Source organism: Pseudorasbora parva, chromosome 8 (genome assembly GCF_024679245.1).
Source record: "Pseudorasbora parva isolate DD20220531a chromosome 8, ASM2467924v1, whole genome shotgun sequence".
Classification (NCBI taxonomy): Eukaryota; Metazoa; Chordata; class Actinopteri; order Cypriniformes; family Gobionidae; genus Pseudorasbora; species Pseudorasbora parva.
This window is the reverse complement of record NC_090179.1, coordinates 8,052,181-8,076,446: the sequence shown is the minus strand read 5'-3', so window position 1 is coordinate 8,076,446 and position 24,266 is coordinate 8,052,181. Positions and strand designations below refer to the sequence as shown.

The 24,266-nt window shown below is 44.2% G+C and overlaps 34 non-coding genes across 34 annotated transcripts; all 34 read right to left on the bottom strand.

Annotated features, from left to right (window-relative positions):
• Positions 1-305: 305 nt before the first annotated feature.
• Positions 306-412, bottom strand: LOC137085953 (U6 spliceosomal RNA). The gene has a single exon (XR_010907500.1). It is a non-coding gene; the product is annotated as a U6 spliceosomal RNA (small nuclear RNA).
• Positions 413-929: 517 nt separating this feature from the next.
• LOC137085942 (U6 spliceosomal RNA) lies at positions 930-1,036 on the bottom strand. The gene has a single exon (XR_010907490.1). It is a non-coding gene; the product is annotated as a U6 spliceosomal RNA (small nuclear RNA).
• Positions 1,037-1,545: 509 nt separating this feature from the next.
• On the bottom strand, positions 1,546-1,652 carry LOC137085952 (U6 spliceosomal RNA). Its single transcript, XR_010907499.1, has one exon. It is a non-coding gene; the product is annotated as a U6 spliceosomal RNA (small nuclear RNA).
• A 517-nt stretch (positions 1,653-2,169) lies between these two features.
• Positions 2,170-2,276, bottom strand: LOC137085940 (U6 spliceosomal RNA). Its single transcript, XR_010907489.1, has one exon. It is a non-coding gene; the product is annotated as a U6 spliceosomal RNA (small nuclear RNA).
• A 519-nt stretch (positions 2,277-2,795) lies between these two features.
• Positions 2,796-2,902, bottom strand: LOC137085791 (U6 spliceosomal RNA). Its single transcript, XR_010907349.1, has one exon. It is a non-coding gene; the product is annotated as a U6 spliceosomal RNA (small nuclear RNA).
• A 519-nt stretch (positions 2,903-3,421) lies between these two features.
• On the bottom strand, positions 3,422-3,528 carry LOC137085498 (U6 spliceosomal RNA). Its single transcript, XR_010907085.1, has one exon. It is a non-coding gene; the product is annotated as a U6 spliceosomal RNA (small nuclear RNA).
• A 519-nt stretch (positions 3,529-4,047) lies between these two features.
• Positions 4,048-4,154, bottom strand: LOC137085790 (U6 spliceosomal RNA). Its single transcript, XR_010907348.1, has one exon. It is a non-coding gene; the product is annotated as a U6 spliceosomal RNA (small nuclear RNA).
• A 518-nt stretch (positions 4,155-4,672) lies between these two features.
• LOC137085939 (U6 spliceosomal RNA) lies at positions 4,673-4,779 on the bottom strand. The gene has a single exon (XR_010907488.1). It is a non-coding gene; the product is annotated as a U6 spliceosomal RNA (small nuclear RNA).
• A 519-nt stretch (positions 4,780-5,298) lies between these two features.
• Positions 5,299-5,405, bottom strand: LOC137085789 (U6 spliceosomal RNA). The gene has a single exon (XR_010907347.1). It is a non-coding gene; the product is annotated as a U6 spliceosomal RNA (small nuclear RNA).
• Positions 5,406-5,924: 519 nt separating this feature from the next.
• LOC137085788 (U6 spliceosomal RNA) lies at positions 5,925-6,031 on the bottom strand. Its single transcript, XR_010907346.1, has one exon. It is a non-coding gene; the product is annotated as a U6 spliceosomal RNA (small nuclear RNA).
• Positions 6,032-6,901: 870 nt separating this feature from the next.
• Positions 6,902-7,008, bottom strand: LOC137085873 (U6 spliceosomal RNA). The gene has a single exon (XR_010907426.1). It is a non-coding gene; the product is annotated as a U6 spliceosomal RNA (small nuclear RNA).
• Positions 7,009-7,877: 869 nt separating this feature from the next.
• Positions 7,878-7,984, bottom strand: LOC137085787 (U6 spliceosomal RNA). The gene has a single exon (XR_010907345.1). It is a non-coding gene; the product is annotated as a U6 spliceosomal RNA (small nuclear RNA).
• A 519-nt stretch (positions 7,985-8,503) lies between these two features.
• Positions 8,504-8,610, bottom strand: LOC137085476 (U6 spliceosomal RNA). Its single transcript, XR_010907064.1, has one exon. It is a non-coding gene; the product is annotated as a U6 spliceosomal RNA (small nuclear RNA).
• Positions 8,611-9,129: 519 nt separating this feature from the next.
• LOC137085786 (U6 spliceosomal RNA) lies at positions 9,130-9,236 on the bottom strand. Its single transcript, XR_010907343.1, has one exon. It is a non-coding gene; the product is annotated as a U6 spliceosomal RNA (small nuclear RNA).
• Positions 9,237-9,755: 519 nt separating this feature from the next.
• Positions 9,756-9,862, bottom strand: LOC137085532 (U6 spliceosomal RNA). Its single transcript, XR_010907109.1, has one exon. It is a non-coding gene; the product is annotated as a U6 spliceosomal RNA (small nuclear RNA).
• An 850-nt stretch (positions 9,863-10,712) lies between these two features.
• Positions 10,713-10,819, bottom strand: LOC137085785 (U6 spliceosomal RNA). The gene has a single exon (XR_010907342.1). It is a non-coding gene; the product is annotated as a U6 spliceosomal RNA (small nuclear RNA).
• An 870-nt stretch (positions 10,820-11,689) lies between these two features.
• LOC137085871 (U6 spliceosomal RNA) lies at positions 11,690-11,796 on the bottom strand. The gene has a single exon (XR_010907425.1). It is a non-coding gene; the product is annotated as a U6 spliceosomal RNA (small nuclear RNA).
• Positions 11,797-12,665: 869 nt separating this feature from the next.
• Positions 12,666-12,772, bottom strand: LOC137085784 (U6 spliceosomal RNA). Its single transcript, XR_010907341.1, has one exon. It is a non-coding gene; the product is annotated as a U6 spliceosomal RNA (small nuclear RNA).
• Positions 12,773-13,991: 1,219 nt separating this feature from the next.
• LOC137085427 (U6 spliceosomal RNA) lies at positions 13,992-14,098 on the bottom strand. Its single transcript, XR_010907019.1, has one exon. It is a non-coding gene; the product is annotated as a U6 spliceosomal RNA (small nuclear RNA).
• Positions 14,099-14,617: 519 nt separating this feature from the next.
• On the bottom strand, positions 14,618-14,724 carry LOC137085783 (U6 spliceosomal RNA). Its single transcript, XR_010907340.1, has one exon. It is a non-coding gene; the product is annotated as a U6 spliceosomal RNA (small nuclear RNA).
• Positions 14,725-15,243: 519 nt separating this feature from the next.
• On the bottom strand, positions 15,244-15,350 carry LOC137085475 (U6 spliceosomal RNA). Its single transcript, XR_010907063.1, has one exon. It is a non-coding gene; the product is annotated as a U6 spliceosomal RNA (small nuclear RNA).
• A 519-nt stretch (positions 15,351-15,869) lies between these two features.
• Positions 15,870-15,976, bottom strand: LOC137085853 (U6 spliceosomal RNA). Its single transcript, XR_010907407.1, has one exon. It is a non-coding gene; the product is annotated as a U6 spliceosomal RNA (small nuclear RNA).
• Positions 15,977-16,485: 509 nt separating this feature from the next.
• Positions 16,486-16,592, bottom strand: LOC137085951 (U6 spliceosomal RNA). Its single transcript, XR_010907498.1, has one exon. It is a non-coding gene; the product is annotated as a U6 spliceosomal RNA (small nuclear RNA).
• A 517-nt stretch (positions 16,593-17,109) lies between these two features.
• Positions 17,110-17,216, bottom strand: LOC137085938 (U6 spliceosomal RNA). Its single transcript, XR_010907487.1, has one exon. It is a non-coding gene; the product is annotated as a U6 spliceosomal RNA (small nuclear RNA).
• Positions 17,217-17,735: 519 nt separating this feature from the next.
• On the bottom strand, positions 17,736-17,842 carry LOC137085781 (U6 spliceosomal RNA). Its single transcript, XR_010907339.1, has one exon. It is a non-coding gene; the product is annotated as a U6 spliceosomal RNA (small nuclear RNA).
• Positions 17,843-18,361: 519 nt separating this feature from the next.
• On the bottom strand, positions 18,362-18,468 carry LOC137085474 (U6 spliceosomal RNA). The gene has a single exon (XR_010907062.1). It is a non-coding gene; the product is annotated as a U6 spliceosomal RNA (small nuclear RNA).
• A 519-nt stretch (positions 18,469-18,987) lies between these two features.
• LOC137085780 (U6 spliceosomal RNA) lies at positions 18,988-19,094 on the bottom strand. The gene has a single exon (XR_010907338.1). It is a non-coding gene; the product is annotated as a U6 spliceosomal RNA (small nuclear RNA).
• A 518-nt stretch (positions 19,095-19,612) lies between these two features.
• On the bottom strand, positions 19,613-19,719 carry LOC137085937 (U6 spliceosomal RNA). The gene has a single exon (XR_010907486.1). It is a non-coding gene; the product is annotated as a U6 spliceosomal RNA (small nuclear RNA).
• A 519-nt stretch (positions 19,720-20,238) lies between these two features.
• Positions 20,239-20,345, bottom strand: LOC137085779 (U6 spliceosomal RNA). Its single transcript, XR_010907337.1, has one exon. It is a non-coding gene; the product is annotated as a U6 spliceosomal RNA (small nuclear RNA).
• A 519-nt stretch (positions 20,346-20,864) lies between these two features.
• Positions 20,865-20,971, bottom strand: LOC137085778 (U6 spliceosomal RNA). The gene has a single exon (XR_010907336.1). It is a non-coding gene; the product is annotated as a U6 spliceosomal RNA (small nuclear RNA).
• Positions 20,972-21,841: 870 nt separating this feature from the next.
• Positions 21,842-21,948, bottom strand: LOC137085870 (U6 spliceosomal RNA). The gene has a single exon (XR_010907424.1). It is a non-coding gene; the product is annotated as a U6 spliceosomal RNA (small nuclear RNA).
• An 869-nt stretch (positions 21,949-22,817) lies between these two features.
• Positions 22,818-22,924, bottom strand: LOC137085777 (U6 spliceosomal RNA). The gene has a single exon (XR_010907335.1). It is a non-coding gene; the product is annotated as a U6 spliceosomal RNA (small nuclear RNA).
• A 519-nt stretch (positions 22,925-23,443) lies between these two features.
• Positions 23,444-23,550, bottom strand: LOC137085473 (U6 spliceosomal RNA). The gene has a single exon (XR_010907061.1). It is a non-coding gene; the product is annotated as a U6 spliceosomal RNA (small nuclear RNA).
• Positions 23,551-24,069: 519 nt separating this feature from the next.
• On the bottom strand, positions 24,070-24,176 carry LOC137085776 (U6 spliceosomal RNA). Its single transcript, XR_010907334.1, has one exon. It is a non-coding gene; the product is annotated as a U6 spliceosomal RNA (small nuclear RNA).
• Positions 24,177-24,266: the final 90 nt, after the last annotated feature.

Genomic DNA, 24,266 nt, shown 5'->3' with positions numbered 1-24,266 from the left:
TCTGCTGAAAGAAGGGTGTTGCCAGACTTATCGATGGTAACAGTGTACAAGCACTGAAGAAGGCGTGGCCTCTACGTTTTCGTGAGAAAAAAAGTTGGCAGAAAGACGAAACATCCTTTGATGTCTTTGTCAAGGGAGTATAAACTCGATGTAACTGGACACGATATGCAGCAGGAGGAGTTGATCCTATGGAGATCTTGAGGCAGTGAAGAACTTTCCTGATTTGGAAGAGAACACAAACGAAAATAAAGAGTGGCAGGAGGGGATGCTTTTAGACCTGTGAAGCAGGCCTTGATCACAGCTGCATAAATATGGAGCGCTTCACGGATTTGCGTGTCATCTTTTCGCAGGGGCCATGCTAATCTTCTCTGTATCGATCCAATTTTAGTATATGTGCTGCCTTAGCAAGCACACGTTTGCTGGCCGCTCAAGGCATATATACCCCTCAGGTCCCAATAAGCTCTCACCAAGGTGGTAAGGCCCAGCAAACTATCTCGCCACTATATACCTTATTGCACACACTGATATATGCAATAGCTCAATAATTTTAGGGAAAGGGTATGTTAAAGCTTCCTTGTTGACATATTGTCTAATTCCACCATGATATCTTAGAGCATCTGCTGAAAGAAGGGTGTTGCCAGACTTATCGATGGTAACAGTGTACAAGCACTGAAGAAGGCGTGGCCTCTACGTTTTCGTGAGAAAAAGTTGGCAGAAAGACGAAACATCCTTTGATGTCTTTGTCAAGGGAGTATAAACTCGATGTAACTGGACACAATCTGCAGCAGGAGGAGTTGATCCTATGGAGATCTTGAGGCAGTGAAGGACTTGACAGAATTTTCCTGATTTGGAAGAGAACACAAACGAAAATAAAGAGTTGCAGGAGGGGATGCTTTTAGACCTGTGAAGCAGGCCTTGATCACAGCTGCATAAATATGGAGCGCTTCACGGATTTGCGTGTCATCCTTTCGCAGGGGCCATGCTAATCTTCTCTGTATCGAACCAATTTTAGTATATGTGCTGCCTTAGCAAGCACAACTTTGCTGGCCACTCAAGGCATATGTAGCCCTCAGGTCCCAGCAAGCTCTCACCAAGGTGGTAAGGCCCAGCAAACTATCTCGCCACTGTATACCTTATTGCACACACTGATATATGCAACAGCTCAATAATTTTAGGGAAAGGGTATGTTAAAGCTTCCTTGTTGACATATGGCCTAACTCCACCATGATATCTTAGAGCATCTGCTGAAAGAAGGGTGTTGCCAGACTTATCGATGGTAACAGTGTACAAGCACTGAAGAAGGCGTGGCCTCTACGTTTTCGTGAGAAAAAAAGTTGGCAGAAAGACGAAACATCCTTTGATGTCTTTGTCAAGGGAGTATAAACTCGATGTAACTGGACACGATATGCAGCAGGAGGAGTTGATCCTATGGAGATCTTGAGGCAGTGAAGAACTTTCCTGATTTGGAAGAGAACACAAACGAAAATAAAGAGTGGCAGGAGGGGATGCTTTTAGACCTGTGAAGCAGGCCTTGATCACAGCTGCATAAATATGGAGCGCTTCACGGATTTGCGTGTCATCTTTTCGCAGGGGCCATGCTAATCTTCTCTGTATCGATCCAATTTTAGTATATGTGCTGCCTTAGCAAGCACACGTTTGCTGGCCGCTCAAGGCATATATACCCCTCAGGTCCCAATAAGCTCTCACCAAGGTGGTAAGGCCCAGCAAACTATCTCGCCACTATATACCTTATTGCACACACTGATATATGCAATAGCTCAATAATTTTAGGGAAAGGGTATGTTAAAGCTTCCTTGTTGACATATTGTCTAATTCCACCATGATATCTTAGAGCATCTGCTGAAAGAAGGGTGTTGCCAGACTTATCGATGGTAACAGTGTACAAGCACTGAAGAAGGCGTGGCCTCTACGTTTTCGTGAGAAAAAGTTGGCAGAAAGACGAAACATCCTTTGATGTCTTTGTCAAGGGAGTATAAACTCGATGTAACTGGACACAATCTGCAGCAGGAGGAGTTGATCCTATGGAGATCTTGAGGCAGTGAAGGACTTGACAGAATTTTCCTGATTTGGAAGAGAACACAAACGAAAATAAAGAGTTGCAGGAGGGGATGCTTTTAGACCTGTGAAGCAGGCCTTGATCACAGCTGCATAAATATGGAGCGCTTCACGGATTTGCGTGTCATCCTTTCGCAGGGGCCATGCTAATCTTCTCTGTATCGAACCAATTTTAGTATATGTGCTGCCTTAGCAAGCACAACTTTGCTGGCCACTCAAGGCATATGTAGCCCTCAGGTCCCAGCAAGCTCTCACCAAGGTGGTAAGGCCCAGCAAACTATCTCGCCACTGTATACCTTATTGCACACACTGATATATGCAACAGCTCAATAATTTTAGGGAAAGGGTATGTTAAAGCTTCATTGTTCATATATGGCCTAATTCCACCATGATATCATAGAGCATCTGCTGAAAGAAGGGTGTTGTCAGACTTATCGATGGTACCAGTGTACAAGCACTGAAGAAGGCGTGGCCTCTACGTTTTCGTAAGAAAAAAAGTAGGCAGAAAGACGAAACATCCTTTGATGTCTTTGTCAAGGGAGTATAAACTCGATGTAACTGGACACAATCTGCAGCAGGAGGAGTTGATCCTATGGAGATCTTGAGGCAGTGAAGGACTTGACAGAATTTTCCTGATTTGGAAGAGAACACAAACGAAAATAAAGAGTGGCAGGAGGGGATGCTTTTAGACCTGTGAAGCAGGCCTTGATCACAGCTGCATAAATATGGAGCGCTTCACGGATTTGCGTGTCATCCTTTCGCAGGGGCCATGCTAATCTTCTCTGTATCGATCCAATTTTAGTATATGTGCTGCCTTAGCAAGCACAAGTTTGCTGGCCGCTCAAGGCAAATGTACACCTCAGGTCCCAGCAAGCTCTCACCAAGGTGGTAAGGCCCAGCAAACTATCTTGCCACTGTTTACCTTATTGCACACACTGATATATGCAACAGCTCAATAATTTTAGGGAAAGGGTATGTTAAAGCTTCCTTGTTCACGTATGGCCTAATTCCACCATGATATCTTAGAACATCTGCTGAAAGAAGGGTGTTGCCAGACTTATCGATGGTACCAGTGTACAAGCACTGAAGAAGGCGTGGCCTCTACGTTTTCGTGAGAAAAAAAGTTGGCAGAAAGACGAATCATCCTTTGATGTCTTTGTCAAGGGAGTATAAACTCGATGTAACTGGACACAATCTGCAGCAGGAGGAGTTGATCCTATGGAGATCTTGAGGCAGTGAAGGACTTGACAGAATTTTCCTGATTTGGAAGAAAACACAAACGAAAATAAAGAGTTGCAGGAGGGGATGCTTTTAGACCTGTGAAGCAGGCCTTGATCACAGCTGCATAAATATGGAGCACTTCACGGATTTCCATGTCATACTTTTTCAGGGGCCATGTTAATCTTCTCTGTATCAATCCAATTTTAGTATATGTGCTGCCTTAGCAAGCACAAGTTTGCTGGCCGCTCAAGGCATATGTAGCCCTCAGGTCCCAGCATGCTCTCACCAAGGTGGTAAGGCCCAGCAAAGTATCTCGCCACTGTATACCTTATTGCACACACTGATATATGCAACAGCTCAATAATTTTAGGGAAAGGGTATGTTAAAGCTTCATTGTTCACATATGGCCTAATTCCACCATGATATCATAGAGCATCTGCTGAAAGAAGGGTGTTGTCAGACTTATCGATGGTACCAGTGTACAAGCACTGAAGAAGGCGTGGCCTCTACGTTTTCGTGAGAAAAAAAGTTGGCAGAAAGACGAAACATCCTTTGATGTCTTTGTCAAGGGAGTATAAACTCGATGTAACTGGACACGATATGCAGCAGGAGGAGTTGATCCTATGGAGATCTTGAGGCAGTGAAGGACTTGACAGAATTTTCCTGATTTGGAAGAGAACACAAACGAAAATAAGGAGTGGCAGGAGGGGATGCTTTTAGACCTGTGAAGCAGGCCTTGATCACAGCTGCATAAATATGGAGCGCTTCACGGATTTGCGTGTCATCCTTTCGCAGGGGCCATGCTAATCTTCTCTGTATCGATCCAATTTTAGTATATGTGCTGCCTTAGCAAGCACAAGTTTGCTGGCCGCTCAAGGCATATGTAGCCCTCAGGTCCCAGCAAGCTCTCACCAAGGTGGTAAGCCCCAGCAAACTATCTCGCCACTGTATACCTTATTGCACACACTGATATATGCAACAGCTCAATAATTTTAGGGAAAGGGTATGTTAAAGCTTCCTTGTTGACATATTGTCTAATTCCACCATGATATCTTAGAGCATCTGCTGAAAGAAGGGTGTTGCCAGACTTATCGATGGTAACAGTGTACAAGCACTGAAGAAGGCGTGGCCTCTACGTTTTCGTGAGAAAAAAGTTGGCAGAAAGACGAAACATCCTTTGATGTCTTTGTCAAGGGAGTATAAACTCGATGTAACTGGACACAATCTGCAGCAGGAGGAGTTGATCCTATGGAGATCTTGAGGCAGTGAAGGACTTGACAGAATTTTCCTGATTTGGAAGAGAACACAAACGAAAATAAAGAGTTGCAGGAGGGGATGCTTTTAGACCTGTGAAGCAGGCCTTGATCACAGCTGCATAAATATGGAGCGCTTCACGGATTTGCGTGTCATCCTTTCGCAGGGGCCATGCTAATCTTCTCTGTATCGAACCAATTTTAGTATATGTGCTGCCTTAGCAAGCACAACTTTGCTGGCCACTCAAGGCATATGTAGCCCTCAGGTCCCAGCAAGCTCTCACCAAGGTGGTAAGGCCCAGCAAACTATCTCGCCACTGTATACCTTATTGCACACACTGATATATGCAACAGCTCAATAATTTTAGGGAAAGGGTATGTTAAAGCTTCATTGTTCATATATGGCCTAATTCCACCATGATATCATAGAGCATCTGCTGAAAGAAGGGTGTTGTCAGACTTATCGATGGTACCAGTGTACAAGCACTGAAGAAGGCGTGGCCTCTACGTTTTCGTGAGAAAAAAAGTTGGCAGAAAGACGAAACATCCTTTGATGTCTTTGTCAAGGGAGTATAAACTCGATGTAACTGGACACAATCTGCAGCAGGAAGAGTTGATCCTATGGAGATCTTGAGGCAGTGAAGGACTTGACAGAATTTTCCTGATTTGGAAGAGAACACAAACGAAAATAAAGAGTGGCAGGAGGGGATGCTTTTAGACCTGTGAAGCAGGCCTTGATCACAGCTGCATAAATATGGAGCGCTTCACGGATTTGCGTGTCATCCTTTCGCAGGGGCCATGCTAATCTTCTCTGTATCGATCCAATTTTAGTATATGTGCTGCCTTAGCAAGCACAAGTTTGCTGGCCGCTCAAGGCAAATGTACACCTCAGGTCCCAGCAAGCTCTCACCAAGGTGGTAAGGCCCAGCAAACTATCTTGCCACTGTTTACCTTATTGCACACACTGATATATGCAACAGCTCAATAATTTTAGGGAAAGGGTATGTTAAAGCTTCCTTGTTCACGTATGGCCTAATTCCACCATGATATCTTAGAACATCTGCTGAAAGAAGGGTGTTGCCAGACTTATCGATGGTACCAGTGTACAAGCACTGAAGAAGGCGTGGCCTCTACGTTTTCGTGAGAAAAAAAGTTGGCAGAAAGACGAATCATCCTTTGATGTCTTTGTCAAGGGAGTATAAACTCGATGTAACTGGACACAATCTGCAGCAGGAGGAGTTGATCCTATGGAGATCTTGAGGCAGTGAAGGACTTGACAGAATTTTCCTGATTTGGAAGAGAACACAAACGAAAATAAAGAGTTGCAGGAGGGGATGCTTTTAGACCTGTGAAGCAGGCCTTGATCACAGCTGCATAAATATGGAGCGCTTCACGGATTTGCGTGTCATCCTTTCGCAGGGGCCATGCTAATCTTCTCTGTATCGATCCAATTTTAGTATATGTGCTGCCTTAGCAAGCACAAGTTTGCTGGCCGCTCAAGGCATATGTACACCTCAGGTCCCAGCAAGCTCTCACCAAGGTGGTAAGGCCCAGCAAACTATCGCGCCACTGTATACCTTATTGCACACACTGATATATGCAACAGCTCAATAATTTTAGGGAAAGGGTATGTTAAAGCTTCATTGTTCACGTATGGCCTAATTCCACCATGATATCTTAGAACATCTGCTGAAAGAAGGGTGTTGCCAGACTTATCGATGGTACTAGTGTACAAGCACTGAAGAAGGCGTGGCCTCTACGTTTTCGTGAGAAAAAAAGTTGTCAGAAAGACGAATCATCCTTTGATGTCTTTGTCAAGGGAGTATAAACTCGATGTAACTGGACACAATCTGCAGCAGGAGGAGTTGATCCTATGGAGATCTTGAGGCAGTGAAGGACTTGACAGAATTTTCCTGATTTGGACACTGATATATGCACACACTGATATATGCAACAGCTCAATAATTTTAGGGAAAGGGTATGTTAAAGCTTCATTGTTCACATATGGCCTAATTCCACCATGATATCATAGAGCATCTGCTGAAAGAAGGGTGTTGTCAGACTTATCGATGGTACCAGTGTACAAGCACTGAAGAAGGCGTGGCCTCTACGTTTTCGTGAGAAAAAAAGTTGGCAGAAAGACGAAACATCCTTTGATGTCTTTGTCAAGGGAGTATAAACTCGATGTAACTGGACACGATATGCAGCAGGAGGAGTTGATCCTATGGAGATCTTGAGGCAGTGAAGGACTTGACAGAATTTTCCTGATTTGGAAGAGAACACAAACGAAAATAAGGAGTGGCAGGAGGGGATGCTTTTAGACCTGTGAAGCAGGCCTTGATCACAGCTGCATAAATATGGAGCGCCTCACGGATTTGCGTTTCATCCTTTCGCAGGGGCCATGCTAATCTTCTCTGTATCGATCCAATTTTAGTATATGTGCTGCCTTAGCAAGCACAAGTTTGCTGGCCGCTCAAGGCATATGTACACCTCAGGTCCCAGCAAGCTCTCACCAAGGTGGTAAGGCCCAGCAAACTATCGCGCCACTGTATACCTTATTGCACACACTGATATATGCAACAGCTCAATAATTTTAGGGAAAGGGTATGTTAAAGCTTCATTGTTCACGTATGGCCTAATTCCACCATGATATCTTAGAACATCTGCTGAAAGAAGGGTGTTGCCAGACTTATCGATGGTACCAGTGTACAAGCACTGAAGAAGGCGTGGCCTCTACGTTTTCGTGAGAAAAAAAGTTGTCAGAAAGACGAATCATCCTTTGATGTCTTTGTCAAGGGAGTATAAACTCGATGTAACTGGACACAATCTGCAGCAGGAGGAGTTGATCCTATGGAGATCTTGAGGCAGTGAAGGACTTGACAGAATTTTCCTGATTTGGACACTGATATATGCACACACTGATATATGCAACAACTCAATAATTTTAGGGAAAGGGTATGTTAAAGCTTCATTGTTCACATATGGCCTAATTCCACCATGATATCATAGAGCATCTGCTGAAAGAAGGGTGTTGTCAGACTTATCGATGGTACCAGTGTACAAGCACTGAAGAAGGCGTGGCCTCTACATTTCGTGAGAAAAAAAGTTGGCAGAAAGACGAATCATCCTTTGATGTCTTTGTCAAGGGAGTATAAACTCGATGTAACTGGACACAATCTGCAGCAGGAGGAGTTGATCCTATGGAGATCTTGAGGCAGTGAAGGACTTGACAGAATTTTCCTGATTTGGAAGAGAACACAAACGAAAATAAAGAGTTGCAGGAGGGGATGCTTTTAGACCTGTGAAGCAGGCCTTGATCACAGCTGCATAAATATGGAGCGCTTCACGGATTTGCGTGTCATCCTTTCGCAGGGGCCATGCTAATCTTCTCTGTATCGATCCAATTTTAGTATATGTGCTGCCTTAGCAAGCACAAGTTTGCTGGCCGCTCAAGGCATATGTACACCTCAGGTCCCAGCAAGCTCTCACCAAGGTGGTAAGGCCCAGCAAACTATCGCGCCACTGTATACCTTATTGCACACACTGATATATGCAACAGCTCAATAATTTTAGGGAAAGGGTATGTTAAAGCTTCATTGTTCACGTATGGCCTAATTCCACCATGATATCTTAGAACATCTGCTGAAAGAAGGGTGTTGCCAGACTTATCGATGGTACCAGTGTACAAGCACTGAAGAAGGCGTGGCCTCTACGTTTTCGTGAGAAAAAAAGTTGTCAGAAAGACGAATCATCCTTTGATGTCTTTGTCAAGGGAGTATAAACTCGATGTAACTGGACACAATCTGCAGCAGGAGGAGTTGATCCTATGGAGATCTTGAGGCAGTGAAGGACTTGACAGAATTTTCCTGATTTGGAAGAAAACACAAACGAAAATAAAGAGTTGCAGGAGGGGATGCTTTTAGACCTGTGAAGCAGGCCTTGATCACAGCTGCATAAATATGGAGCACTTCACGGATTTCCATGTCATCCTTTTTCAGGGGCCATGTTAATCTTCTCTGTATCAATCCAATTTTAGTATATGTGCTGCCTTAGCAAGCACAAGTTTGCTGGCCGCTCAAGGCATATGTAGCCCTCAGGTCCCAGCATGCTCTCACCAAGGTGGTAAGGCCCAGCAAAGTATCTCGCCACTGTATACCTTATTGCACACACTGATATATGCAACAGCTCAATAATTTTAGGGAAAGGGTATGTTAAAGCTTCATTGTTCACATATGGCCTAATTCCACCATGATATCATAGAGCATCTGCTGAAAGAAGGGTGTTGTCAGACTTATCGATGGTACCAGTGTACAAGCACTGAAGAAGGCGTGGCCTCTACGTTTTCGTGAGAAAAAAAGTTGGCAGAAAGACGAAACATCCTTTGATGTCTTTGTCAAGGGAGTATAAACTCGATGTAACTGGACACGATATGCAGCAGGAGGAGTTGATCCTATGGAGATCTTGAGGCAGTGAAGGACTTGACAGAATTTTCCTGATTTGGAAGAGAACACAAACGAAAATAAAGAGTGGCAGGAGGGGATGCTTTTAGACCTGTGAAGCAGGCCTTGATCACAGCTGCATAAATATGGAGCGCTTCACGGATTTGCGTGTCATCCTTTCGCAGGGGCCATGCTAATCTTCTCTGTATCGATCCAATTTTAGTATATGTGCTGCCTTAGCAAGCACAAGTTTGCTGGCCGCTCAAGGCAAATGTACACCTCAGGTCCCAGCAAGCTCTCACCAAGGTGGTAAGGCCCAGCAAACTATCTTGCCACTGTTTACCTTATTGCACACACTGATATATGCAACAGCTCAATAATTTTAGGGAAAGGGTATGTTAAAGCTTCCTTGTTCACGTATGGCCTAATTCCACCATGATATCTTAGAACATCTGCTGAAAGAAGGGTGTTGCCAGACTTATCGATGGTACCAGTGTACAAGCACTGAAGAAGGCGTGGCCTCTACGTTTTCGTGAGAAAAAAAGTTGGCAGAAAGACGAATCATCCTTTGATGTCTTTGTCAAGGGAGTATAAACTCGATGTAACTGGACACAATCTGCAGCAGGAGGAGTTGATCCTATGGAGATCTTGAGGCAGTGAAGGACGTGACAGAATTTTCCTGATTTGGAAGAGAACACAAACGAAAATAAGGAGTGGCAGGAGGGGATGCTTTTAGACCTGTGAAGCAGGCCTTGATCACAGCTGCATAAATATGGAGCGCCTCACGGATTTGCGTGTCATCCTTTCGCAGGGGCCATGCTAATCTTCTCTGTATCGATCCAATTTTAGTATATGTGCTGCCTTAGCAAGCACAAGTTTGCTGGCCGCTCAAGGCATATGTACACCTCAGGTCCCAGCAAGGCCCAGCAAACTATCGCGCCACTGTATACCTTATTGCACACACTGATATATGCAACAGCTCAATAATTTTAGGGAAAGGGTATGTTAAAGCTTCATTGTTCACGTATGGCCTAATTCCACCATGATATCTTAGAACATCTGCTGAAAGAAGGGTGTTGCCAGACTTATCGATGGTACCAGTGTACAAGCACTGAAGAAGGCGTGGCCTCTACGTTTTCGTGAGAAAAAAAGTTGTCAGAAAGACGAATCATCCTTTGATGTCTTTGTCAAGGGAGTATAAACTCGATGTAACTGGACACAATCTGCAGCAGGAGGAGTTGATCCTATGGAGATCTTGAGGCAGTGAAGGACTTGACAGAATTTTCCTGATTTGGACACTGATATATGCACACAATGATATATGCAACAGCTCAATAATTTTAGGGAAAGGGTATGTTAAAGCTTCATTGTTCACATATGGCCTAATTCCACCATGATATCATAGAGCATCTGCTGAAAGAAGGGTGTTGTCAGACTTATCGATGGTACCAGTGTACAAGCACTGAAGAAGGCGTGGCCTCTACATTTCGTGAGAAAAAAAGTTGGCAGAAAGACGAATCATCCTTTGATGTCTTTGTCAAGGGAGTATAAACTCGATGTAACTGGACACAATCTGCAGCAGGAGGAGTTGATCCTATGGAGATCTTGAGGCAGTGAAGGACTTGACAGAATTTTCCTGATTTGGAAGAGAACACAAACGAAAATAAAGAGTTGCAGGAGGGGATGCTTTTAGACCTGTGAAGCAGGCCTTGATCACAGCTGCATAAATATGGAGCGCTTCACGGATTTGCGTGTCATCCTTTCGCAGGGGCCATGCTAATCTTCTCTGTATCGATCCAATTTTAGTATATGTGCTGCCTTAGCAAGCACAAGTTTGCTGGCCGCTCAAGGCATATGTACACCTCAGGTCCCAGCAAGCTCTCACCAAGGTGGTAAGGCCCAGCAAACTATCGCGCCACTGTATACCTTATTGCACACACTGATATATGCAACAGCTCAATAATTTTAGGGAAAGGGTATGTTAAAGCTTCATTGTTCACGTATGGCCTAATTCCACCATGATATCTTAGAACATCTGCTGAAAGAAGGGTGTTGCCAGACTTATCGATGGTACTAGTGTACAAGCACTGAAGAAGGCGTGGCCTCTACGTTTTCGTGAGAAAAAAAGTTGTCAGAAAGACGAATCATCCTTTGATGTCTTTGTCAAGGGAGTATAAACTCGATGTAACTGGACACAATCTGCAGCAGGAGGAGTTGATCCTATGGAGATCTTGAGGCAGTGAAGGACTTGACAGAATTTTCCTGATTTGGACACTGATATATGCACACACTGATATATGCAACAGCTCAATAATTTTAGGGAAAGGGTATGTTAAAGCTTCATTGTTCACATATGGCCTAATTCCACCATGATATCATAGAGCATCTGCTGAAAGAAGGGTGTTGTCAGACTTATCGATGGTACCAGTGTACAAGCACTGAAGAAGGCGTGGCCTCTACGTTTTCGTGAGAAAAAAAGTTGGCAGAAAGACGAAACATCCTTTGATGTCTTTGTCAAGGGAGTATAAACTCGATGTAACTGGACACGATATGCAGCAGGAGGAGTTGATCCTATGGAGATCTTGAGGCAGTGAAGGACTTGACAGAATTTTCCTGATTTGGAAGAGAACACAAACGAAAATAAGGAGTGGCAGGAGGGGATGCTTTTAGACCTGTGAAGCAGGCCTTGATCACAGCTGCATAAATATGGAGCGCCTCACGGATTTGCGTTTCATCCTTTCGCAGGGGCCATGCTAATCTTCTCTGTATCGATCCAATTTTAGTATATGTGCTGCCTTAGCAAGCACAAGTTTGCTGGCCGCTCAAGGCATATGTACACCTCAGGTCCCAGCAAGCTCTCACCAAGGTGGTAAGGCCCAGCAAACTATCGCGCCACTGTATACCTTATTGCACACACTGATATATGCAACAGCTCAATAATTTTAGGGAAAGGGTATGTTAAAGCTTCATTGTTCACGTATGGCCTAATTCCACCATGATATCTTAGAACATCTGCTGAAAGAAGGGTGTTGCCAGACTTATCGATGGTACCAGTGTACAAGCACTGAAGAAGGCGTGGCCTCTACGTTTTCGTGAGAAAAAAAGTTGTCAGAAAGACGAATCATCCTTTGATGTCTTTGTCAAGGGAGTATAAACTCGATGTAACTGGACACAATCTGCAGCAGGAGGAGTTGATCCTATGGAGATCTTGAGGCAGTGAAGGACTTGACAGAATTTTCCTGATTTGGACACTGATATATGCACACACTGATATATGCAACAGCTCAATAATTTTAGGGAAAGGGTATGTTAAAGCTTCATTGTTCACATATGGCCTAATTCCACCATGATATCATAGAGCATCTGCTGAAAGAAGGGTGTTGTCAGACTTATCGATGGTACCAGTGTACAAGCACTGAAGAAGGCGTGGCCTCTACATTTCGTGAGAAAAAAAGTTGGCAGAAAGACGAATCATCCTTTGATGTCTTTGTCAAGGGAGTATAAACTCGATGTAACTGGACACAATCTGCAGCAGGAGGAGTTGATCCTATGGAGATCTTGAGGCAGTGAAGGACTTGACAGAATTTTCCTGATTTGGAAGAGAACACAAACGAAAATAAAGAGTTGCAGGAGGGGATGCTTTTAGACCTGTGAAGCAGGCCTTGATCACAGCTGCATAAATATGGAGCGCTTCACGGATTTGCGTGTCATCCTTTCGCAGGGGCCATGCTAATCTTCTCTGTATCGATCCAATTTTAGTATATGTGCTGCCTTAGCAAGCACAAGTTTGCTGGCCGCTCAAGGCATATGTACACCTCAGGTCCCAGCAAGCTCTCACCAAGGTGGTAAGGCCCAGCAAACTATCGCGCCACTGTATACCTTATTGCACACACTGATATATGCAACAGCTCAATAATTTTAGGGAAAGGGTATGTTAAAGCTTCATTGTTCACGTATGGCCTAATTCCACCATGATATCTTAGAACATCTGCTGAAAGAAGGGTGTTGCCAGACTTATCGATGGTACCAGTGTACAAGCACTGAAGAAGGCGTGGCCTCTACGTTTTCGTGAGAAAAAAAGTTGTCAGAAAGACGAATCATCCTTTGATGTCTTTGTCAAGGGAGTATAAACTCGATGTAACTGGACACAATCTGCAGCAGGAGGAGTTGATCCTATGGAGATCTTGAGGCAGTGAAGGACTTGACAGAATTTTCCTGATTTGGACACTGATATATGCACACACTGATATATGCAACAGCTCAATAATTTTAGGGAAAGGGTATGTTAAAGCTTCATTGTTCACATATGGCCTAATTCCACCATGATATCATAGAGCATCTGCTGAAAGAAGGGTGTTGTCAGACTTATCGATGGTACCAGTGTACAAGCACTGAAGAAGGCGTGGCCTCTACGTTTTCGTGAGAAAAAAAGTTGTCAGAAAGACGAATCATCCTTTGATGTCTTTGTCAAGGGAGTATAAACTCGATGTAACTGGACACAATCTGCAGCAGGAGGAGTTGATCCTATGGAGATCTTGAGGCAGTGAAGGACTTGACAGAATTTTCCTGATTTGGACACTGATATATGCACACACTGATATATGCAACAGCTCAATAATTTTAGGGAAAGGGTATGTTAAAGCTTCCTTGTTGACATATTGTCTAATTCCACCATGATATCTTAGAGCATCTGCTGAAAGAAGGGTGTTGCCAGACTTATCGATGGTAACAGTGTACAAGCACTGAAGAAGGCGTGGCCTCTACGTTTTCGTGAGAAAAAGTTGGCAGAAAGACGAAACATCCTTTGATGTCTTTGTCAAGGGAGTATAAACTCGATGTAACTGGACACAATCTGCAGCAGGAGGAGTTGATCCTATGGAGATCTTGAGGCAGTGAAGGACTTGACAGAATTTTCCTGATTTGGAAGAGAACACAAACGAAAATAAAGAGTTGCAGGAGGGGATGCTTTTAGACCTGTGAAGCAGGCCTTGATCACAGCTGCATAAATATGGAGCGCTTCACGGATTTGCGTGTCATTCTTTCGCAGGGGCCATGCTAATCTTCTCTGTATCGAACCAATTTTAGTATATGTGCTGCCTTAGCAAGCACAACTTTGCTGGCCACTCAAGGCATATGTAGCCCTCAGGTCCCAGCAAGCTCTCACCAAGGTGGTAAGGCCCAGCAAACTATCTCGCCACTGTATACCTTATTGCACACACTGATATATGCAACAGCTCAATAATTTTAGGGAAAGGGTATGTTAAAGCTTCATTGTTCATATATGGCCTAATTCCACCATGATATCATAGAGCATCTGCTGAAAGAAGGGTGTTGTCAGACTTATCGATGGTACCAGTGTACAAGCACTGAAGAAGGCGTGGCCTCTACGTTTTCGTGAGAAAAAAAGTTGGCAGAAAGACGAAACATCCTTTGATGTCTTTGTCAAGGGAGTATAAACTCGATGTAACTGGACACAATCTGCAGCAGGAGGAGTTGATCCTATGGAGATCTTGAGGCAGTGAAGGACTTGACAGAATTTTCCTGATTTGGAAGAGAACACAAACGAAAATAAAGAGTGGCAGGAGGGGATGCTTTTAGACCTGTGAAGCAGGCCTTGATCACAGCTGCATAAATATGGAGCGCTTCACGGATTTGCGTGTCATCCTTTCGCAGGGGCCATGCTAATCTTCTCTGTATCGATCCAATTTTAGTATATGTGCTGCCTTAGCAAGCACAAGTTTGCTGGCCGCTCAAGGCAAATGTACACCTCAGGTCCCAGCAAGCTCTCACCAAGGTGGTAAGGCCCAGCAAACTATCTTGCCACTGTTTACCTTATTGCACACACTGATATATGCAACAGCTCAATAATTTTAGGGAAAGGGTATGTTAAAGCTTCCTTGTTCACGTATGGCCTAATTCCACCATGATATCTTAGAACATCTGCTGAAAGAAGGGTGTTGCCAGACTTATCGATGGTACCAGTGTACAAGCACTGAAGAAGGCGTGGCCTCTACGTTTTCGTGAGAAAAAAAGTTGGCAGAAAGACGAATCATCCTTTGATGTCTTTGTCAAGGGAGTATAATCTCGATGTAACTGGACACAATCTGCAGCAGGAGGAGTTGATCCTATGGAGATCTTGAGGCAGTGAAGGACTTGACAGAATTTTCCTGATTTGGAAGAGAACACAAACGAAAATAAAGAGTTGCAGGAGGGGATGCTTTTAGACCTGTGAAGCAGGCCTTGATCACAGCTGCATAAATATGGAGCACTTCACGGATTTCCATGTCATCCTTTTTCAGGGGCCATGTTAATCTTCTCTGTATCAATCCAATTTTAGTATATGTGCTGCCTTAGCAAGCACAAGTTTGCTGGCCGCTCAAGGCATATGTAGCCCTCAGGTCCCAGCATGCTCTCACCAAGGTGGTAAGGCCCAGCAAAGTATCTCGCCACTGTATACCTTATTGCACACACTGATATATGCAACACCTCAATAATTTTAGGGAAAGGGTATGTTAAAGCTTCATTGTTCACATATGGCCTAATTCCACCATGATATCATAGAGCATCTGCTGAAAGAAGGGTGTTGTCAGACTTATCGATGGTACCAGTGTACAAGCACTGAAGAAGGTGTGGCCTCTACGTTTTCGTGAGAAAAAAAGTTGGCAGAAAGACGAAACATCCTTTGATGTCTTTGTCAAGGGAGTATAAACTCGATGTAACTGGACACGATATGCAGCAGGAGGAGTTGATCCTATGGAGATCTTGAGGCAGTGAAGGACTTGACAGAATTTTCCTGATTTGGAAGAGAACACAAACGAAAATAAGGAGTGGCAGGAGGGGATGCTTTTAGACCTGTGAAGCAGGCCTTGATCACAGCTGCATAAATATGGAGCGCTTCACAGATTTGCGTGTCATCCTTTCGCAGGGGCCATGCTAATCTTCTCTGTATAGATCCAATTTTAGTATATGTGCTGCCTTAGCAAGCACAAGTTTGCTGGCCGCTCAAGGCATATGTACACCTCAGGTCCCAGCAAGCTCTCACCAAGGTGGTAAGGCCCAGCAAACTATCTCGACACTGTATACCTTATTGCACACACTGATATATGCAACAGCTCAATAATTTTAGGGAAAGGGTATGTTAAAGCTTCCTTGTTGACATATGGCCTAACTCCACCATGATATCTTAGAGCATCTGCTGAAAGAAGGGTGTTGCCAGACTTATCGATGGTAACAGTGTACAAGCACTGAAGAAGGCGTGGCCTCTACGTTTTCGTGAGAAAAAAAGTTGGCAGAAAGACGAAACATCCTTTGATGTCTTTGTCAAGGGAGTATAAACTCGATGTAACTGGACACGATATGCAGCAGGAGGAGTTGATCCTATGGAGATCTTGAGGCAGTGAAGAACTTTCCTGATTTGGAAGAGAACACAAACGAAAATAAAGAGTGGCAGGAGGGGATGCTTTTAGACCTGTGAAGCAGGCCTTGATCACAGCTGCATAAATATGGAGCGCTTCACGGATTTGCGTGTCATCTTTTCGCAGGGGCCATGCTAATCTTCTCTGTATCGATCCAATTTTAGTATATGTGCTGCCTTAGCAAGCACACGTTTGCTGGCCGCTCAAGGCATATATACCCCTCAGGTCCCAATAAGCTCTCACCAAGGTGGTAAGGCCCAGCAAACTATCTCGCCACTATATACCTTATTGCACACACTGATATATGCAATAGCTCAATAATTTTAGGGAAAGGGTATGTTAAAGCTTCCTTGTTGACATATTGTCTAATTCCACCATGATATCTTAGAGCATCTGCTGAAAGAAGGGTGTTGCCAGACTTATCGATGGTAACAGTGTACAAGCACTGAAGAAGGCGTGGCCTCTACGTTTTCGTGAGAAAAAGTTGGCAGAAAGACGAAACATCCTTTGATGTCTTTGTCAAGGGAGTATAAACTCGATGTAACTGGACACAATCTGCAGCAGGAGGAGTTGATCCTATGGAGATCTTGAGGCAGTGAAGGACTTGACAGAATTTTCCTGATTTGGAAGAGAACACAAACGAAAATAAAGAGTTGCAGGAGGGGATGCTTTTAGACCTGTGAAGCAGGCCTTGATCACAGCTGCATAAATATGGAGCGCTTCACGGATTTGCGTGTCATCCTTTCGCAGGGGCCATGCTAATCTTCTCTGTATCGAACCAATTTTAGTATATGTGCTGCCTTAGCAAGCACAACTTTGCTGGCCACTCAAGGCATATGTAGCCCTCAGGTCCCAGCAAGCTCTCACCAAGGTGGTAAGGCCCAGCAAACTATCTCGCCACTGTATACCTTATTGCACACACTGATATATGCAACAGCTCAATAATTTTAGGGAAAGGGTATGTTAAAGCTTCATTGTTCATATATGGCCTAATTCCACCATGATATCATAGAGCATCTGCTGAAAGAAGGGTGTTGTCAGACTTATCGATGGTACCAGTGTACAAGCACTGAAGAAGGCGTGGCCTCTACGTTTTCGTGAGAAAAAAAGTAGGCAGAAAGACGAAACATCCTTTGATGTCTTTGTCAAGGGAGTATAAACTCGATGTAACTGGGCACAATCTGCAGCAGGAGGAGTTGATCCTATGGAGATCTTGAGGCAGTGAAGGACTTGACAGAATTTTCCTGATTTGGAAGAGAACACAAACGAAAATAAAGAGTGGCAGGAGGGGATGCTTTTAGACCTGTGAAGCAGGCCTTGATCACAGCTGCATAAATATGGAGCGCTTCACGGATTTGCGTGTCATCCTTTCGCAGGGGCCATGCTAATCTTCTCTGTATCGATCCAATTTTAGTATATGTGCTGCCTTAGCAAGCACAAGTTTGCTGGCCGCTCAAGGCAAATGTACACCTCAGGTCCCAGCAAGCTCTCACCAAGGTGGTAAGGCCCAGCAAACTATCTTGCCACTGTTTACCTTATTGCACACACTGATATATGCAACAGCTCAATAATTTTAGGGAAAGGGTATGTTAAAGCTTCCTTGTTCACGTATGGCCTAATTCCACCATGATATCTTAGAACATCTGCTGAAAGAAGGGTGTTGCCAGACTTATCGATGGTACCAGTGTACAAGCACTGAAGAAGGCGTGGCCTCTACGTTTTCGTGAGAAAAAAAGTTGGCAGAAAGACGAATCATCCTTTGATGTCTTTGTCAAGGGAGTATAAACTCGATGTAACTGGACACAATCTGCAGCAGGAGGAGTTGATCCTATGGAGATCTTGAGGCAGTGAAGGACTTGACAGAATTTTCCTGATTTGGAAGAAAACACAAACGAAAATAAAGAGTTGCAGGAGGGGATGCTTTTAGACCTGTGAAGCAGGCCTTGATCACAGCTGCATAAATATGGAGCACTTCACGGATTTCCATGTCATCCTTTTTCAGGGGCCATGTTAATCTTCTCTGTATCAATCCAATTTTAGTATATGTGCTGCCTTAGCAAGCACAAGTTTGCTGGCCGCTCAAGGCATATGTAGCCCTCAGGTCCCAGCATGCTCTCACCAAGGTGGTAAGGCCCAGCAAAGTATCTCGCCACTGTATACCTTATTGCACACACTGATATATGCAACAGCTCAATAATTTTAGGGAAAGGGTATGTTAAAGCTTCATTGTTCACATATGGCCTAATTCCACCATGATATCATAGAGCATCTGCTGAAAGAAGGGTGTTGTCAGACTTATCGATGGTACCAGTGTACAAGCACTGAAGAAGGCGTGGCCTCTACGTTTTCGTGAGAAAAAAAGTTGGCAGAAAGACGAAACATCCTTTGATGTCTTTGTCAAGGGAGTATAAACTCGATGTAACTGGACACGATATGCAGCAGGAGGAGTTGATCCTATGGAGATCTTGAGGCAGTGAAGGACTTGACAGAATTTTCCTGATTTGGAAGAGAACACAAACGAAAATAAGGAGTGGCAGGAGGGGATGCTTTTAGACCTGTGAAGCAGGCCTTGATCACAGCTGCATAAATATGGAGCGCTTCACGGATTTGCGTGTCATCCTTTCGCAGGGGCCATGCTAATCTTCTCTGTATCGATCCAATTTTAGTATATGTGCTGCCTTAGCAAGCACAAGTTTGCTGGCCGCTCAAGGCATATGTAGCCCTCAGGTCCCAGCAAGCTCTCACCAAGGTGGTAAGCCCCAGCAAACTATCTCGCCACTGTATACCTTATTGCACACACTGATATATGCAACAGCTCAATAATTTTAGGGAAAGGGTATGTTAAAGCTTCCTTGTTGACATATTGTCTAATTCCACCATGATATCTTAGAGCATCTGCTGAAAGAAGGGTGTTGCCAGACTTATCGATGGTAACAGTGTACAAGCACTGAAGAAGGCGTGGCCTCTACGTTTTCGTGAGAAAAAAGTTGGCAGAAAGACGAAACATCCTTTGATGTCTTTGTCAAGGGAGTATAAACTCGATGTAACTGGACACAATCTGCAGCAGGAGGAGTTGATCCTATGGAGATCTTGAGGCAGTGAAGGACTTGACAGAATTTTCCTGATTTGGAAGAGAACACAAACGAAAATAAAGAGTTGCAGGAGGGGATGCTTTTAGACCTGTGAAGCAGGCCTTGATCACAGCTGCATAAATATGGAGCGCTTCACGGATTTGCGTGTCATCCTTTCGCAGGGGCCATGCTAATCTTCTCTGTATCGAACCAATTTTAGTATATGTGCTGCCTTAGCAAGCACAACTTTGCTGGCCACTCAAGGCATATGTAGCCCTCAGGTCCCAGCAAGCTCTCACCAAGGTGGTAAGGCCCAGCAAACTATCTCGCCACTGTATACCTTATTGCACACACTGATATATGCAACAGCTCAATAATTTTAGGGAAAGGGTATGTTAAAGCTTCATTGTTCATATATGGCCTAATTCCACCATGATATCATAGAGCATCTGCTGAAAGAAGGGTGTTGTCAGACTTATCGATGGTACCAGTGTACAAGCACTGAAGAAGGCGTGGCCTCTACGTTTTCGTGAGAAAAAAAGTTGGCAGAAAGACGAAACATCCTTTGATGTCTTTGTCAAGGGAGTATAAACTCGATGTAACTGGACACAATCTGCAGCAGGAAGAGTTGATCCTATGGAGATCTTGAGGCAGTGAAGGACTTGACAGAATTTTCCTGATTTGGAAGAGAACACAAACGAAAATAAAGAGTGGCAGGAGGGGATGCTTTTAGACCTGTGAAGCAGGCCTTGATCACAGCTGCATAAATATGGAGCGCTTCACGGATTTGCGTGTCATCCTTTCGCAGGGGCCATGCTAATCTTCTCTGTATCGATCCAATTTTAGTATATGTGCTGCCTTAGCAAGCACAAGTTTGCTGGCCGCTCAAGGCAAATGTACACCTCAGGTCCCAGCAAGCTCTCACCAAGGTGGTAAGGCCCAGCAAACTATCTTGCCACTGTTTACCTTATTGCACACACTGATATATGCAACAGCTCAATAATTTTAGGGAAAGGGTATGTTAAAGCTTCCTTGTTCACGTATGGCCTAATTCCACCATGATATCTTAGAACATCTGCTGAAAGAAGGGTGTTGCCAGACTTATCGATGGTACCAGTGTACAAGCACTGAAGAAGGCGTGGCCTCTACGTTTTCGTGAGAAAAAAAGTTGGCAGAAAGACGAATCATCCTTTGATGTCTTTGTCAAGGGAGTATAAACTCGATGTAACTGGACACAATCTGCAGCAGGAGGAGTTGATCCTATGGAGATCTTGAGGCAGTGAAGGACTTGACAGAATTTTCCTGATTTGGAAGAGAACACAAACGAAAATAAAGAGTTGCAGGAGGGGATGCTTTTAGACCTGTGAAGCAGGCCTTGATCACAGCTGCATAAATATGGAGCGCTTCACGGATTTGCGTGTCATCCTTTCGCAGGGGCCATGCTAATCTTCTCTGTATCGATCCAATTTTAGTATATGTGCTGCCTTAGCAAGCACAAGTTTGCTGGCCGCTCAAGGCATATGTACACCTCAGGTCCCAGCAAGCTCTCACCAAGGTGGTAAGGCCCAGCAAACTATCGCGCCACTGTATACCTTATTGCACACACTGATATATGCAACAGCTCAATAATTTTAGGGAAAGGGTATGTTAAAGCTTCATTGTTCACGTATGGCCTAATTCCACCATGATATCTTAGAACATCTGCTGAAAGAAGGGTGTTGCCAGACTTATCGATGGTACTAGTGTACAAGCACTGAAGAAGGCGTGGCCTCTACGTTTTCGTGAGAAAAAAAGTTGTCAGAAAGACGAATCATCCTTTGATGTCTTTGTCAAGGGAGTATAAACTCGATGTAACTGGACACAATCTGCAGCAGGAGGAGTTGATCCTATGGAGATCTTGAGGCAGTGAAGGACTTGACAGAATTTTCCTGATTTGGACACTGATATATGCACACACTGATATATGCAACAGCTCAATAATTTTAGGGAAAGGGTATGTTAAAGCTTCATTGTTCACATATGGCCTAATTCCCCCATGATATCATAGAGCATCTGCTGAAAGAAGGGTGTTGTCAGACTTATCGATGGTACCAGTGTACAAGCACTGAAGAAGGCGTGGCCTCTACGTTTTCGTGAGAAAAAAAGTTGGCAGAAAGACGAAACATCCTTTGATGTCTTTGTCAAGGGAGTATAAACTCGATGTAACTGGACACGATATGCAGCAGGAGGAGTTGATCCTATGGAGATCTTGAGGCAGTGAAGGACTTGACAGAATTTTCCTGATTTGGAAGAGAACACAAACGAAAATAAGGAGTGGCAGGAGGGGATGCTTTTAGACCTGTGAAGCAGGCCTTGATCACAGCTGCATAAATATGGAGCGCCTCACGGATTTGCGTTTCATCCTTTCGCAGGGGCCATGCTAATCTTCTCTGTATCGATCCAATTTTAGTATATGTGCTGCCTTAGCAAGCACAAGTTTGCTGGCCGCTCAAGGCATATGTACACCTCAGGTCCCAGCAAGCTCTCACCAAGGTGGTAAGGCCCAGCAAACTATCGCGCCACTGTATACCTTATTGCACACACTGATATATGCAACAGCTCAATAATTTTAGGGAAAGGGTATGTTAAAGCTTCATTGTTCACGTATGGCCTAATTCCACCATGATATCTTAGAACATCTGCTGAAAGAAGGGTGTTGCCAGACTTATCGATGGTACCAGTGTACAAGCACTGAAGAAGGCGTGGCCTCTACGTTTTCGTGAGAAAAAAAGTTGTCAGAAAGACGAATCATCCTTTGATGTCTTTGTCAAGGGAGTATAAACTCGATGTAACTGGACACAATCTGCAGCAGGAGGAGTTGATCCTATGGAGATCTTGAGGCAGTGAAGGACTTGACAGAATTTTCCTGATTTGGACACTGATATATGCACACACTGATATATGCAACAGCTCAATAATTTTAGGGAAAGGGTATGTTAAAGCTTCATTGTTCACATATGGCCTAATTCCACCATGATATCATAGAGCATCTGCTGAAAGAAGGGTGTTGTCAGACTTATCGATGGTACCAGTGTACAAGCACTGAAGAAGGCGTGGCCTCTACATTTCGTGAGAAAAAAAGTTGGCAGAAAGACGAATCATCCTTTGATGTCTTTGTCAAGGGAGTATAAACTCGATGTAACTGGACACAATCTGCAGCAGGAGGAGTTGATCCTATGGAGATCTTGAGGCAGTGAAGGACTTGACAGAATTTTCCTGATTTGGAAGAGAACACAAACGAAAATAAAGAGTTGCAGGAGGGGATGCTTTTAGACCTGTGAAGCAGGCCTTGATCACAGCTGCATAAATATGGAGCGCTTCACGGATTTGCGTGTCATCCTTTCGCAGGGGCCATGCTAATCTTCTCTGTATCGATCCAATTTTAGTATATGTGCTGCCTTAGCAAGCACAAGTTTGCTGGCCGCTCAAGGCATATGTACACCTCAGGTCCCAGCAAGCTCTCACCAAGGTGGTAAGGCCCAGCAAACTATCGCGCCACTGTATACCTTATTGCACACACTGATATATGCAACAGCTCAATAATTTTAGGGAAAGGGTATGTTAAAGCTTCATTGTTCACGTATGGCCTAATTCCACCATGATATCTTAGAACATCTGCTGAAAGAAGGGTGTTGCCAGACTTATCGATGGTACCAGTGTACAAGCACTGAAGAAGGCGTGGCCTCTACGTTTTCGTGAGAAAAAAAGTTGTCAGAAAGACGAATCATCCTTTGATGTCTTTGTCAAGGGAGTATAAACTCGATGTAACTGGACACAATCTGCAGCAGGAGGAGTTGATCCTATGGAGATCTTGAGGCAGTGAAGGACTTGACAGAATTTTCCTGATTTGGAAGAAAACACAAACGAAAATAAAGAGTTGCAGGAGGGGATGCTTTTAGACCTGTGAAGCAGGCCTTGATCACAGCTGCATAAATATGGAGCACTTCACGGATTTCCATGTCATCCTTTTTCAGGGGCCATGTTAATCTTCTCTGTATCAATCCAATTTTAGTATATGTGCTGCCTTAGCAAGCACAAGTTTGCTGGCCGCTCAAGGCATATGTAGCCCTCAGGTCCCAGCATGCTCTCACCAAGGTGGTAAGGCCCAGCAAAGTATCTCGCCACTGTATACCTTATTGCACACACTGATATATGCAACAGCTCAATAATTTTAGGGAAAGGGTATGTTAAAGCTTCATTGTTCACATATGGCCTAATTCCACCATGATATCATAGAGCATCTGCTGAAAGAAGGGTGTTGTCAGACTTATCGATGGTACCAGTGTACAAGCACTGAAGAAGGCGTGGCCTCTACGTTTTCGTGAGAAAAAAAGTTGGCAGAAAGACGAAACATCCTTTGATGTCTTTGTCAAGGGAGTATAAACTCGATGTAACTGGACACGATATGCAGCAGGAGGAGTTGATCCTATGGAGATCTTGAGGCAGTGAAGGACTTGACAGAATTTTCCTGATTTGGAAGAGAACACAAACGAAAATAAAGAGTGGCAGGAGGGGATGCTTTTAGACCTGTGAAGCAGGCCTTGATCACAGCTGCATAAATATGGAGCGCTTCACGGATTTGCGTGTCATCCTTTCGCAGGGGCCATGCTAATCTTCTCTGTATCGATCCAATTTTAGTATATGTGCTGCCTTAGCAAGCACAAGTTTGCTGGCCGCTCAAGGCAAATGTACACCTCAGGTCCCAGCAAGCTCTCACCAAGGTGGTAAGGCCCAGCAAACTATCTTGCCACT